This window comes from Fukomys damarensis, unplaced genomic scaffold, assembly GCF_012274545.1.
Source record: "Fukomys damarensis isolate Sample0158 unplaced genomic scaffold, DMR_v1.0_HiC HiC_scaffold_19, whole genome shotgun sequence".
Lineage (NCBI taxonomy): Eukaryota > Metazoa > Chordata > Mammalia > Rodentia > Bathyergidae > Fukomys > Fukomys damarensis.
In genome coordinates, this window is record NW_022900931.1 from 17,074,192 (window position 1) to 17,088,033 (window position 13,842).

At 37.3% G+C, this 13,842-nt stretch overlaps 1 protein-coding gene and 1 pseudogene across 1 annotated transcript in view; one reads left to right on the plus strand and one right to left on the minus strand.

Moving 5' to 3' along the window:
- The window catches only part of Pde3a (phosphodiesterase 3A), a 291,025-nt gene that overhangs the window by 104,212 nt on the left and 172,971 nt on the right, over window positions 1–13,842 (plus strand).
- LOC117286858 lies at window positions 2,784–3,594 on the minus strand (annotated as a pseudogene).

Consider the following 13,842-nt stretch of genomic DNA (forward strand, 5'->3'; position numbering starts at 1 on the left):
TCCAAATTTTATAGATGATTTCAGATGACCCATTTCACATTTCTAGAATGTTCTAGAACCATTCTGGATCTGGAGAAAGGATATAGGTGAAAACTGGCATCTTTTGAAAGTTTGATTTTATAAGCAATTCTTTTGCAAACTGTATCCCCATTATGTAATAAGACAAAACATTATCTCTTTGGCAAGAGCAATTTCCTAAAGGAATAATAAAAAAATACTGATTTTGCTAGATCTTAAATTCATTAAAAATAAGATTTAGTTTTAGATTAAAATTTTAAAGGTCAGAAAAACCCACATTGAGCTGACCTAAAATTTAAAAAATTAGTGCAGATTGTTTAATAAATGAGCCAAAATTATTGTAAGAAAAATCATTGTAATTAAGTGTAGATTTCTAGCGGTGGGTTAAAATCTCAGCAGAGGAATTGAATGTGTTGCACGCAAAACAGAATATGTTTGCATTTCAAGAAGTGTTCATTAGAATCTTTCACATTAAGTATTACTTAATGCTAAATTTTAAACTATGAACTTCTATTATTACCTGTAATAATGAGTTCAATACAATTTATTAAGAATTGGAAATCTAGATTGTTCTCTATTATGATCTAGTCTACTCTCATTGTCAGAAAATCTTCATCTCAGGCCAAGGTTTTAGCTCAGTGGTTCTGGCACCTGCTTCGCAAGGGCAAGGACCCAAGTTCAATCCGCAGTACAAAAAAAAAGAAAGTGTTCATCTCCCCAAATTAATGGTGATTAACCTGAGAGATTTTTAGTGTGGCTGGACTGTCTCAAATTTAGTGGCATTTTTAAAACCCCAAATGGTTTATTTCTACTATTATTCCATCATTTCTGTAGCATTTACTATAATTGGGTCATCTGAAGTACCTGGAAAAAAACTATGAACCTTTTGAAAATATCTCATTCATCTACTTCCTCTAAGTATGAATCACACAAAGATTGGAAAATGTTTTGCCTGTGCAAGTCTGAAGAGAAGTCCTTCAGCACTGTTTCCTGGTTTTATTACAAAGCCCAGTGAATGGAATGCTGATAGCACACTGGTACAGAAGCCCAAAGTTTTCAGTTTTTAGTGAGACTGAGAAACATTTCCTGAGATTTAATACCTTGCCGTTTCTTTGAGGTAATTCGGTAAAAGGTATTAGCTCTTTTAATAGTAAACAGAAGTATGCATAACTGACCTATTCTTTATGATAAGCGGTTTTTATTTTTTAAAAAAGTACCATATTATTTGAGACTTGTATGTTTTTTGATTAATACTTTTTTACATTTTAAGCTTATTACAATGAAAGTCATTGCTGCTAATCTCTCTCTAAATGCTCCCTCTTGCTTTGAACACACTCACCCCGTTGTTCTTGCCACTTTCTGAAGCAGGTCTGGAAGTCCTCTTCCGTGATTGTCTTTGGATGTGCTCTTGTGGCTGCCTCAGCATCCTGAATCAGTTTTACAAGTTTACCTTTCATGCACAATATGACTTTGGGGAAGAGCCAGAAATCCCATGGTGCCATATGTAGTAAAGGTACATAGGTGGGAGAGGACATAGCATAATGTTTGTACTGACAGAAACACCCGTTTCAGAAGCAGTGTGTAACCATGACACCATGAAGTGTTGCCATGACAGAGTATGAAGTCATTTGTCCATTTCTCAGACCATTTTTGTATGCCCCTCATTTCTTACACACTCTAATCAGCCCTTAAAATTCTCAGAGTTTACTATCGTGTTCCCGGATACAAAGATCACACAATTTCATCAAGGTAAAAAAAAAATACTGTCAACATCACCTTTATAGTGGATCTTGACCAAGAGACAGGTTTCTTTTTTTCCATAAGGAAAACAGTGATTTCCACTGGACCTTGGTCTCAGGATCGTGACCACAGACCTAAGTTTCAGCTCTTGTGATGACACTGGTAGAAAGTTGGGATCTGAAGAGGCAAGGTCAGGGATCTCAGATGAAATTGGCAAAATTTCATGTGGTTGCGTTGTTCCTGATCCTGCACACTTAAAACACACCTCTTAAGTGTAGCTCACAGTGACTCACCACAGTGAAGAGACTGGAGCTTATCACACACCAATGTACTGACAGGGCACTGCTTCCTGTATGAGGATCCCGCCTTTCTATTAGATGGAATGCAACAGCAACATTCACTGTATTTATTTAATTATACTTCATCTACATCTGCTATATATGACTGCTGCGTATCTATATCCACCTATCTATATATCCACATCTATTTGCTTAGAGGTTTAAGCAAAATGCCTCTTCCAAAGATAGCCCTCATTCTTCACTATTACAGTAAACTGTAGACCACCCTTGATTCAAGCTAAGCCTCCCTTTCTGCCTAAATCACTACAAATTAAGATACTATTTTGTGAAAACTAAAATTGTATTTGACAGTTTACTTTTATTTGGGTTTCAGAAACAAACACAAGCAAACAGAAAAAGAAAATGGTGAAACAGGCTTGTCAGGAGGCCCAAGCCTTCCTTTCTAAGGAAGCAGAATATATTCTATCTTCGCTGCTGCTCTGCTGGGTTTCAGTCCTTCTTGAAGGCCTACATGGGATCATTTCCCTCATCTCTTCCTTCTTTCTCTTCATATTTCACTTCTTTACCTTCTTCATTATAACCATCATCCTCGGCAGCCACTCCTCTGGCAAAGTGTAACACTGGTCTTTGGATTTTACACTCGTGTACAAAGGGTAGCTTCAGCAGCAACCCCTGGGTCTCTACTCACAGGATCTTTGGGGTATGGGATGCTGTTGGAAGCTGCTTTCATTGTCCTGAAAACTGTCCTAAGTCCCTTGTGTTTCTGTGACATTCTTTCCTTTTCCCCAATCTGTCTGTCACCCTGTATAACTCATACATTCTGGGCCACCAAAAGAAGAGAGATGCCTTCATTAATCCTTCATTGGTGAAATATTTGTTGGGTTCCAAGGGAAATTCTAAGACTCGTGGGTTGGCCAGAAGCTGGGAACTTCATTTTAATATCTTTCAAGTGCTTCAAAATAGCATGCTCAGATTCCTGAACCACATCACAGTGTAAGTCAGTGTTCTTCAAAGTAGACAGTCAAAATTCAGAATTTGGGGGGATGTTCTTTCCTCTATCCTATTTTTCAAATTCAATTATGACCTTTTCTTTCAGTTCCTCTGAAATTTCATCTTCTTTGCCTGGTTTCCATTCATATTCTCCTATAGGTGAATAAATTGCATTCATAATCTCCAACTGCTTATCAAATAGAGGCTGAAAGAAAACAGCATACCTCCCGTCAAGATCATAAAGGCCCTCACAGCATTCGGCTTCTGTCTGTGCAGATTGAACTTGAAGGGTTTTCAAAGCATTCTTTGTCCTTCTTTAGCTGCCCTGGCAAGTTTCTGATGTTTGCTGTTGGCATTTCCACGAGACTGTTGTGTCTCGAAGGGCTATATGAACCTCAGGAGTTTGCATCATCTGAACAGTTAGCTGATAAACTGAATTTTCTTCATTCGTTTCTTCTTCTTGACCAATGTCATCCAGTTTTTCATCAAGTTCAGACTGCTCTTTGTGTCCAGGTTTGTCATGCTGTAAGGAACTCCAAGTATCCATGGGAAGGACAGAGAGCCAAGTGGCTGGATGTGTGCAGACAGTGACTCAGGTGACAGCAGGAATCAGTGCGTGCGCAGATGGCACTAAAAAACCCCTTCTTTTCTATTTTTAATGTTATAACCCTAGACACATACTTTGTGTGTTCTTCCATGACTTTCTTTTTCTCTTTCAGAATGGAGTTTTGGGATCATCCCTGTCGGTCTTTGTAATTCAGTCCATTTACTTATCCATTTTTTGCATCAATGGACTTTTTGATTGTGTCCAATATATTTTGGTGTTACTGTGTCACAACATGAATGAAATTGTACATGATTTCAGGTGTGCATGTACAAGAGCTTTCCAAGATGTACGATACCTGGGAGGGAAAGGGTTGGGTCAATAGAGTAGGTGCTTGTTTAACTTTCTTAGATAGAATCAAATTACACTCTAATGTTGTTGTAAAAATATACACTGTGGGGTATATATTCTAGTTGTTCTGGGTTCCAGCAAATCTGATGGATGTAAGCTGAAATTCGCCATGGTTTTAATTCTCCAGTTTGTGATTCATAGTAAGCTTCAATCTCTTTTTCTGTCTTCAGTAGCTATCCATCCATGTAATACTCCTGTGTTATTTACGTACTTTATTCTTAATGGTTTGTCTTATTATTTCATAGGAAGTCGTTATATATTTTGAGTAGGTGTCTTGCCAGCTGTGTGCATTTAGTGTGTTTTGCGAGGATTTTCTTGAATTTTTACTCTTTCAGATCTGTTTGATGGACAAAAAATACTTTTCAATTTTAATGTGAGTGTATTCATTTTCTATACATTTTATCACAAGATTGTTTACAATTTCAGTGGCTCAAAACAACCTATATTTATGCACTTCCAATTTTGATGGTCAGGAGTATGACCAAGCTGAAAGCAATGTGTGGGTAGAAATCTTTCTCAGGAGACTCAGGGGAAATTCTTTTCCTTTCCTTTTCCAGCTCCTGGATCTGCATTCTTTAAATTCCTTGGCACCTGCCCTCTTCTGCTGGATTCCAAACCAACTGTCTAGCTTCTTGTTTCCGTCTTCTCATTGCTTTCTGCTTCTGCAGTTCTTAAAGTTTCCTCTGCCTCTTTCTTCTGTAGATGCTTAAAAATAATTTGGGATAGTCTCCATATCGCAGAATCCTTGCCTTGATCACATCTGCAAATTCTCTTTTGCCATGTAGGATAACATTCCTGGGTCTCAGGCGTTCGGAAGTGGTTATCTTTGGGGGCCAGTGTTCATCCTAATATAGCAGATAAACGTATCTTTTGCTTTTTATATATTTTTTGCCATCGATAGTGGGGAGAGTTGTAGAGTGGGAGGTTGCAGTGACTGCTGAATCTTCACAGGCCAGATTAGTCAAGTAACTTAATAAGTAATCTCTGCAGGTCACTGTTGACCAGGAAAGAGTGATAAAATAGTTTTGTCCTTTACACATGAGAGAGCGTTCTCTTTTTCTTGTCATCTATCACTCATGCCAAATATAGTAAACATTATACATACGTATATTATGTATATATGTATGTTTTTCCCCTCAAAATTCTGGAGCTTTTCTTTCTCTTTCATTAAAACATGTCCTCGGCCCAGTGCCTTCTGTGAATTCACACATGCTTTTCCATGTGATAGCTGTTCTATGCCGAATCTAAGGGTGAGAGACTTGATATGAAGACTTTTGCCTCCTTTTTACCTAATTAAACGACTCATTAAGTTTAAGCATGCTTCATCTGTAATGAGCAAAGGAATCTTCTTTGGTTTTGTCTGTCTGGGACAAATTGGGATTTAAAAGGGCTGCAGATACAGGCTCTACTCCTAATAAAGGAAGAGCGTGAGAAGCAGATATTCTTGGAACCATTAGTAGGGAGTGAAGGAAGCTGGAGCTGGATGAGCCTGCAAGTAGAAACAGGAGGAGGAGGCCCAGTCAGAGCCCGGAGCTAGGAGCACAGGAATGGTTGAAATGCTTCCCTTTGTATTTAACTTCACAGTAGAAGGTGTGGGATTTAACATCAGGTACTTTTCTTCATCGAAATCTCTTTGCTTTAATCACTTGCATATTAACTAATTTAATATCTGTTTCTGAAATATAGAAGAAAGGTTTTGTTGTGCCCTTTATTCTTATTTTGAAGTTGTGGCAGTACTTAGAGAACTACTGGGATAACATTGCTATAGACAAGCAAAATACTTACAGTTAGTCACAAACTTATAATTAACCTGCAATATCCTTAGACTGGGATAAATCAGGGTCGTAATATCTATGCCAGAAAATATGTGGTGCTGTGTAATATTTGATTTTATGATATTTAAGTTTTGTGGGATAGATTTGATGGATGTTTATAATCATAACAGATTGCTAACTCTTCTGTCATTGGAATATAAAAATAATTGATAAAAAGTTTCAAGATGATTGTTTGAATAAAACAGCCAATTAATACTATTTCTGCCCCAAAGATAAGATTATCATTTCAGATCCTTAGCCTGGCTTTCTCATTGCCTACCCCGTTCCATTCTCGGCTTTGTGCATCCTGTAGACCTCCTTCAGGAGAACACAGTTGACCTTGAAGGGAAATTAATTTCATGTGCTCATCTAAAGCAGTCAAGATGAAGTCTCTTGAACAAGTGCTTGGGTCTGCAGGGACCCAAAACAAAGCCTTGGGGTTGAGCAGAAGTCCTTCCCCAAAGCACAAAAGGGTTTGACAACAAAATTAGAACTGTTGGCAAATTCCATCAAATTAGCTTGAATCTGTGGGCTGAAAATGTCAGTACTTATTAAACTATACATTGAAAATTGTTAAGAACATAATTGCTGAATGTCCTATATCCTTTTTTAACATCAGCAGTGCAGTAGCAAAGATCTATCTGTCTGGTTTAACAGGATCACAGTTGATTCTGTATAAAAAACAGAACATGGTAAAATTGCCTTGTGTCCTACCAATACTGTGTGGGAATTTAGTGCAGACAGTTAAAGTTCATTCCATCCATGTGCTCCCTACTGAAACTTTTTCTGAGCAAACCCAGAGAGGAACTTCTTCACCGCTATAGCACAGAAGAGGAAGGGCATATTCTGGGTGTTTTCAAAATTTCTAAGTTTATTGGATAACCTTTGGAGCACAGAAATTTTAATTGGCTAGATTTACTGTGAAATCTGCAGGTTGTAAAGAAATCTGTAAGTTCATATTTCACCATAAGTGTGTCTCTCTCCCTTTTTAAAAAAATCATGTCAAAAAAACAAATAATATGTGTCAGAATATTTATGCTTTAATTGTCATGATAATTATGTATTTTTGCAAAGAAGACAGGATTCTGGGCTTCTAGTTCTGGTCAGTAATCATAAAACCCTGTTCTGTTGTTAAGCAAATATTTTTATAGAGTCATAAAGAATAGCACTTTTGGCTAAGATGCAAACCATTAAGGCCACAAGTCAAAGGAATAATTCAGTAACTAGCTAACTGAACAAGATTAAAAAACAAACAAACCCAAGTTTCTGCTAAAAATCTTTTTTTGAAACATAACAAACATTATAATCATAATCTTTTTAACACAAAAATGAAAGTGAGTATCTGTCTGCTGACCTGTGATTAGAGGAATAGAAGTGAGGCAGGCATGGTGGGGAAGTGATTTTGAGAGTTTGAGTCATATGGTCTGGTTCCTAAAAATGAACACACATGATGCAAAGAATCTCTTTTCTATAATACACTCACCTCTCCAGTGCCATCAACTAGTGGAATGTTCTCTTGTAAAGTTAGTGTAAGATGAAAGAAATTGTATGACTGACCAAAATGATACCCCACATCATAAGGGAAAGGAAGATTTTTTTTTTTTTTTTGGTACCAGGGTACCGGGGATTGAACTTGGGTCCTTGAGCTTGCAAGGCAGGTGGAAGAATCACTGAGCTAAATCCCTGGCCCAAGATAATTCATCTGTGTGACTCATATATTAGCCAGACACCTTTGATGTTCTCTTTTTTGCCAAAAATTTCAGATATCTCAGTAACACATTCTGAGCATTATTATTATTTTGTTTTGTTTTGTTTTGTTTTTTGAGACAAGGTCTCACTATGTAGTTGATACTGACCTGGAACTCACTATGTAGCCCAGGCTGGTCTCAAATGTACAGTGATCCTCCTGCCCCAGCCTTCCGAGTACTGGGATTACAGGCGTGTGCCACTACGCCTGGCTGAGCATTATTTTTTATATGAAGAGGAAGGCACTTCAGTTCTTCCCAGCCACGTTCCTTATCTACCAGTGAACCTAGGAGTTTCCCATGATTCATAAAGTATAATGAGGGGCCGGGGATTTAGCCCCATGGTACTTCAGCCTGCCTTGTAAGCACAAGGTCCTGAGTTCGATTCCAGACACTCCCTCCCCCAAAGGAGGGTAATGAGTACTTATGCTCTACCCAACTCTGCATATGGAAAATTTCAAATAAAGATCTTTACCTTGAACTCCATGTGTGTACCAAGTAGACTCCACCATTAATATTTCAAAATAGTGCTTAATCATGCATTCATTCATTTCTCTGATCCTTTATGTATCCACCAATGCATCAGAATAACTTGTAAACATGAGAAAACTTCTCTCAGATGTGTCAGCATGTATAACATTCAGTTGAGTTCAAGATTTTTAAAAATTCATAGATAGTTATGTTTTGAATAGAACTAGTCTAGAGCTGCTTGGTTAGAAAAAGTACTTGGGAGGAAAAGCTGCCAAAAGTAGAAGGAGTTGAGAATTGGCTACAAAAGTGTAGTTTTTACCTTGGATGAATAATAGTTTTCAGTTATTAACACTGTGCTAAGAATTTTAAATATATTATTTTACTCGATCTACACAAAAACCTTATATATTTGTTTTGTTCCCTTCAATTTACCCATACAGAAATGGGGACTGGTAGAGGTCAAATTATTTGGCCAAAATATTGACCTGCAATTTTTTTTAAAAAAAAGTAGTATCTTGATAATGAAGAGGAAAAAAAAACCAAAATCAAGTGAGATATTTCAGATTTATTTTTTAAAATCTTTAAAATATGAATCACAGTTAAAAATACCCAATGATAACCATATTTTTTTTTTACTAGTGTGTTATGACACTCAAAAAAGTTTCAGTACAGAGTTCTTCACTTTGTAATGTAAACATAAATAGTGCTGGTCTCAATTAATTTGTGCTTCAATAATTTATTTTTTAATTACAGGCTCATAGTAAAGTAATTGATATTAATTAAATGATAGTTTCTACTATTACTTTAGAAACCTGACAGTGATTGCTTAGAGGGATTTTTCTAGTATAAAGTTTATTGTATAAAATCATGCTACTTTCTAATAAGAACTTTTCAAATTATTATGAAAAAATAAAGACATCAGTTGTATTTCTTTTTAGAAATTCAAAATTTAAGGATAGGATCAGTGAGCTAAATTATTTTTATAAATATATATATATATATCCTGATTTTACCCATAAGTATTCATAAGAGAAATTCTGCTTACGTAGCAATGTAAAAAGTAATATAATTTTTAAAGAATGTACAATTTTTTACCAGCACTTCCTTTAATTGAAGCTGAATTTCCAGAGGAGGGGTGTCTTAGTTGCTTTCTTGTCTCTGAGGCACAATATCTGACACCCTCAGCTTAAGGAAGAGGTGTGCTTTGCCTCACACTTTCAGAAGTTTCAGCCCATGGTTGGGAAGCTCCAAGGCAGAAGCAGCTTGATGGAAGGGTCTGGGGGAGGAAAGCTGCTCACCTCATGGTGACCAGGAAGCAGAGAGTGAAGAGTGAAGCCAGGGAGGGAGACGGACCCTTCCAGGTTACACTTCCAAGGACCCACTTCTAAAGAGGCCCCACCTCCTAAGAGCAAATGAACTAGGAGCTCATCATTGGATCCACTGATGGGTGTGGCACCCCCACAATCCAAATACCTTCCAAAGACGTGAGGCTTTTAGGGGACACCCTGGTTCTGAACTATAACAAAGAGCCATGCAGGTCATTTTATATGTAAGCATTGTTTTGTGAATTTTTGTGAAGATGCTTCTAAAACAGCCTGATGCCATTATTGGAAGGTATGGGGTGGAGGCAAATTCTAACCCAGTGATACCTATCATTGTGACCGCTGAGCTTAAATTCCTTGTGTTATAAATGAAGGTGCCAGATGAAGTGATCCACTAAGTCCTGTATGAAGAGATGGTGTGTACTCTTGAGTAGACCAAAGCCTCATTTTTTACCTTTACCAAGAGTACAGAAGCATGTATTGTGTTGCTTATACAGAGAATGTATATCCTTTCTCTCTGAAGCTGCCTGAAATTATAGTTGGTGCACATGTTGTCATTCACAGTGCCGCTCAGGATCCGTGGATCCTTCTATGCGTTAACTCCATGGACTTAGCAGGGTTTGAGGTCAGTTGAGGATTAGCATATTTTAAAGTAATGAACATATTCTTGGCTTAAAGGAATACCATTGTGTATAACAGGAAGAGACCTAACAGGAAGAGAATTTCTTTTACTCTGTCATTGAGTACTTTAGCCTTGAGAGTGAAATCTGTAAAAAGCAACTGAGTACTTTCTGGAAAACATCTTAGCATCCAAACCCAACCACCTTCTTTCCTTTGTAACAACCAAAACTGGAGTTTGAAAAGTCTTTTTGTGATTCATCTGCTTCGACAGCTTGCCTTTCTCCTTACCACCAGACTGGACCATCCTGGACAGATCTACTCTTCTTCCACCAGAAGCCACAAGTTTGGCCTCCCGCAATCTCAAAAGTGTTCATTTCTCAAGTCATTAATGAAAGCAAATAAATAAAATGTGTATGGCCGTAAGATTCTGCAGATGACTCATGTTCTACCAGAATAGTCTGTCAGTGCTACCATTGCGAGAGAAGGATAATTAACTTGAGGAATTGTTCTTCATGTGCATGTTTAAAGTGCTGTCAGGAATAAGAATGGTTTGTTCCTGTTGACAGCTTGGCCCACGTGAAGTCAATAGGTAAAGCCACTATTGGAATCTGCTTGCTAATTTGGAAAAAGGAATGATCCAAAAGAGGATGCTGAGAAAAATAAATACAGTGACAGTTGTAGTCAGACATGGGCACCCTCAGCAGCCAGCTTTGTTTTTCTGTTGCCATCACGTCAGGCTTCTGGAAGCATTAAGTTATACTGCCTAGTCAGTGACTACAGGGTCTGGAGATCAGGGCTCCAGCTACTGTGCAGACTGTCTTCTTTGAGCCTGCGATGCCTTCCTCCTTTTGGTTTTGGTGTTTCCAGTACCTTCCTGGCACAGGGCTTCGCATTCAGGATGTGTTCAGGAAGCGCTGGGTGAATTCAGCAAAATTAAAGGTTAGGTGTAAATATAATTGTGTGAATATTTACTGTAAATATAAACATTTCCCAGAAATAACGTTCGTCGTCCAGATAGTCTTAATTTTTTTCAGCTTTAATTGAGTCTATTGGTACATTTTAGGGATACAGTACAGTTACATTCATAATTTTTGTAAATGATAGCTTCTTTGTTTATAATGTGTTGAAATGATACAGAAGTATTATTAGAACCAGGACAGTGCCATCATGAACAAACATGAGTACCTTTGTCACATGCTTTCTTGGGCCCAGTTTTATAAAAACTGTGCTTGGAAAGTAATTTACTTTAATTATACCATGGACACCTGGGCCAGAGACTCCCAATTGCTTAAAATCTTCTAGGAACTTTGATAACATGAGATAGTAGTACTTGAATGAGCTATTGTGTAACAAAATCTTTGAACAACCGTACTTTTATTTTTTATTTTTTGGTACCGGGGATCGAACTCAGGTCTTTGCACTTGCGAGACAGGCGGCAGAACCACTGAGCTAAATCCCCGGCCCTATGTAACAAACTCTTGCATTGTTTTTAAGTAGTGGATAGAGCAAAGCATTCATAGGTATGCGAAAGAATGAAGCTAAGGAGTGTGATGCTCTGAACCTGCAAACTGTGAATGATGAAGGTTTTTAATCATCATCGTGAGTTCTTTTCATTGCTGCTGGCAAAAATACAGATTTGAGAAAAGTTTGTCTTTTGGCTGTGGAGACGGTAACGAAGATGAGCTCATCTGCCCGTGACATTCTTGCTGATATTTTCTGGCCTCCTTCAGGAGCTATCAGGCCAGATTCTCCTTGAAGAGAACATACAATGCCTGAATCTCCTTTGACATTTGTCAGTGGCCAACCAATAATAGGGTTTTGGCAGTTAGTGTCACAGCTATAAAATGACACAGTGAATTGTAGAAAAATCGTAGGACAGAAACTCCAGGTCACAAAACAGTATGTCATTTTGCTTGTAATATTTTTAGTTATATAGCGGAGGCCCAATACATTCCAATCCTTCAAAATAATTTCCTTAACTTCTTTATTGTTTACAAGCTTTAACCTTCAAAATTTAAAAATTCTTCTGATTTCGGATGAGCTGCCATACGTTTCAAGCATGCATTAAAGCACTGTATGATTTAACATGATCAGTTGTGTCTTCTAAAAATGTTATTTTCCAAGAAATTAAACTATAGCATTTACAAAACCAACACAGAAGACCTTAAGATCAAAGAAATGCCTCAATTAATTGCAAGTCTATTTGGAATACTTTTTCTTAACTTAATCCGATGACAGTTTCCCTCTCAGGGAAAACCATTCCTATTCTCTGATGTTTGTCTTTAATCACCTTCCTTCCTTCCTCCCTCCCTTCCTCCCTCCGTCCTTTCTAGAACTTTCTTTTTTCTTTCTCTTTCCTCCCTCTGTTGCCTCCTTCTATCTTTCCCTTGCTCCCTTTCCCCCTTCCTCCCTTTTTTCTTTCTTTATAGAACTTTCTTGTCTTCTTTCTCTGTCCTCCTCCCTCCTCTTCCTTTCTTCTTTTTCCCCGTCTTCCTCCTCAGAAATGACTTGCTGAGAAGCTATTCTGTTCAGCTTAAAAAGCGTAAGAAGGCAGTGAAGAGAGAAATGTTTATTAACACCTTTTCCGCGATCTTCTCACAGAGCAAAGAAGCTTTGAAATCAACCAAACAAAACTAAACACCGAGCATCACTCAGGTTTTCTTAAAAATAACACCTGGTGGACACCAGTTGTGTAGATTCTTGTACGATTTTACTTCACTTATCCTTCTGTGATTATATAATGTAATTAAAGGTACTATAGATTGCTCAAATAAAAGCAGAAAAATATGGTCAATTCTAAGAAATCATGATTGCTTTCTTTGAAAGAATTGATGAGAAAAAAGGGGAGGTGTAGCACTCATACTAATGTAGATGTAGGTGGAATATTGAGAAATATTGTGAAATATTGAGAAAGCAGTAAAAATCACAGAACTGGGCTATACAGGTGTTTAAATTGTCTTCTTTATAAAGATTAGAAGTTCTAAACCTTAATAGGTTTTGGCTTTCCAGAAAAGGGTTGGTCAGTGAATATATAATACCTTGTAAGCATTTCCCATTAAAATTGAAGTTTTATTATTTGTAATTTAATTAGTATAAGGGGTTATCTGCTTTAAGTGAGTTAACTGCATTTACCAATATTCTTTTTTTTTTTCCTTGTTAAGTACTAGTCCTGATCACCTGGACAAGATGACTTTTACCTTATTAAATTTAACCCTAACCAAATCTGGGATACGGTGAGAAATACCTTTTGCTAGTTGCATTTAAAGTAGCCCAATGGAGGGGTCAAAGAAAGTAAAAGAAGCCTTTGAATATTTATGTGTCCTTTTTCAAGAACATTAAAATCGAATCCCATTTATTGCATAGTTCATATCTTCTGAGGTCCTCCAAATTCTACCCAGATTCCCAGCTTCAGCAATGGATTCAGAACCTCCTGGGAGGTGACCTGGTAAATAGATATTTTTATCAAGTTCCTCAAATGATTTTTTTCTGGCAAGTGTGGAAAGCCCTAGATTATTTTTCCTTGTTGCTTTGACTCTTATGGTTGCATAAGGGATCATTTAAATGGAAAATGAAAAAAAATATTTTAGTGACAAAAATTATTTATTGCCCATGTCCATTCCTTTCTCAGTCTGCGACCAAAACCTGACATAGAATGTTTCTAACCCATAGCGACATGCAAATCTGTCTCTTTTGCTCCAGAATAACTGACCAGAGAGCTGTAACATAAATTCTCTCTAATCCTATAAATGTGTGTAATTTCCTAAATGAAGTTTACCTAAATGCTTTATTTGCAGGCTGATGGGAAAGAAAATGTCATGTTCAAGTGAAGGAGGAAAGAACTGAATTTTAGATGAAGAAAAACAGACT